We start from the raw sequence: 2026 nt of genomic DNA on the forward strand, positions 1-2026 counted from the left end.
GGATGTCACCAAAGAGGCCTAGTAAGTGGTAGAGGCTTTCCTGAGGTCATACAATGAACTTGAGCCCAGGTTCAATGTCTTGGTGTCTTCATGGTGAACGTTCGAATCCACCAGTTCTGTGAGAGAGATGCAGCCGTTAGCTTCTATAAAGACTTACAGTCCTGGAAGCTCTATGGAGCAGTTCAACTTGGTACTATGGGGTCACTATGACTTGATTCAAACGCGATGAGTTTTTTGCCTGTTTTCTTGTTTTTGTTTTTGCACCAGGAAGCAGAGGATAAGAAAGTGTAACTCCTTTTATTCCAGTAGATGAAGGCTGGTATCTGGAGAGGACCAAGAAGAGAGGCCAGGGAGGGATGGGGGGGGGGGGGTGCCTGCTGGGGAGGCTCTGGGTGCTGGAGTGGTTTTCAAATCCAGAACAAGGGATGATTGTGGGCCCTCAGGTTCTGCCTGCTGCTGACTTGGCTCTCCATGCCTCAGGCCCCTCACCAGGCTCCTCCAGAGCCTGCGCCCAAGAAGACATCTGACAGACGGAACTGAAGTCTTGTAATTTTCCAGAGACAGGATTGTGAGAAAGGAACCCGGCTGGAACAGGAGCCGGGCGGGGCTCAGTGACCCAAGTCCCTCACTCTGGCTACATGAGCCTGGGCTGTAAGAACACCGGGGCCTTCCCAGCACCGTGCTCTGAAAGGACTCTCCCACACCGTACTTCCCCAGTTGAAAGCGGAAGTGGGAATGTCCTGTTTCCAAGGTTCTCTCCCCCACTGCTTCCCCACAGCCAGGCCTGGAGTCTATGTGGAAGAAGTGTCCCCTTGGGTGGGGCGGGGCAGGGTGGGGGGAGGAGGGGGGGCAGCCTGAGCTGTTATGTGCATTGGAGCATCACATACACTCCCATTTGGCAAAGGAATTCTGTCCCTATAGTGGGCTAGATAACCACTGTCCTAATCATCAGCGAGGGACCAGGCACCAGAGCCATCACTGTTGGGCAAGACCTCATGCCTAGATGCCTACCTCTTAGAGGTCAATGGTGTAGGCGAGAGATGGACAAGGAAGCTGGCCATCTCAGATCCCTGCATGAGCCTGCCGCGGCCCAGGAAGGAGGCTCTTTGGGCTCTGGATAAAGAGCCGCAGTGCCCCTTTCTGTAGCTACGCTTGGGGAAGGACGTGGAAGGAGAATGCAAAGTCTATACTCAAATCTATGGAAGGGGCCCATTTCCTGGGACCGTTCACTGAATGTTTTCCATGTGCCGGGCAGGGCGCTGAATATTTCACATGTACAATCTCCCCAAATCCCCCACAAGACCCCCCTCAGGAATTAGGATCCTCCCCACCTTGCAGACCAGAATACTGAGGCTCAGAGGTTTGTAATGTGCCCAGGGTTAGACAGAAGGGATGAATCGAACTGGGGTTCCAATCCAGACCTGCCTGACATCGGCTCTCAGGCTCCGTTCAGAAAAGGTAAAAGGGCAGGAGACTCTCTTGCTTGAGGAACGGAAGACAATGAGCCTTGCCCTTCGGGAATTGGGAAGGTTTTCTCAATGCCATCAAGTTGATGCTGACGCATAGCAACCCCATAGGACAGGGTAGAACTGGTCCGTGAGTTTCCAAGACTAACTGTTGACGTGAGTAGAAAGCCCCATCTTTCTCCCCGAGGCGGAGTGGGTGGTGGTTTTGAACTGCTGGCCTTTCTGACCACAGTCCAACTCATAACTGCTTCGCCACCAAGGCTCCGTGTATGGAGGTAAAATCCAGTTACTTTCTAGTGGAGGGAGGGTGGCACTCCCAGGATGGCGCTTAAATAAAGGCGTAGAAGACCAGGGACAGGCATAAGCAGGGCTTCATGTCCGAGCACAGGTGGGTAAGACCAGAGCTGGAGAGCCCAGTTTTTGAAATCTTGGAGAAAGCAGAGCCTACAGAAAGAAAAACGTCGACAAAAAGGAGGAAGGGGAGAAAAGGAGGTCTGGGTGTGTCCTCAGGAACTCCTGGAACGGACAGAATCCCTGTCAGGCTTCAGAGAGAAAGCCCT

Source organism: Echinops telfairi, unplaced genomic scaffold (assembly GCF_000313985.2).
Source record: "Echinops telfairi isolate 266 unplaced genomic scaffold, ASM31398v2 ScPeMD7_70;HRSCAF=299, whole genome shotgun sequence".
Classification (NCBI taxonomy): domain Eukaryota; kingdom Metazoa; phylum Chordata; class Mammalia; order Afrosoricida; family Tenrecidae; genus Echinops; species Echinops telfairi.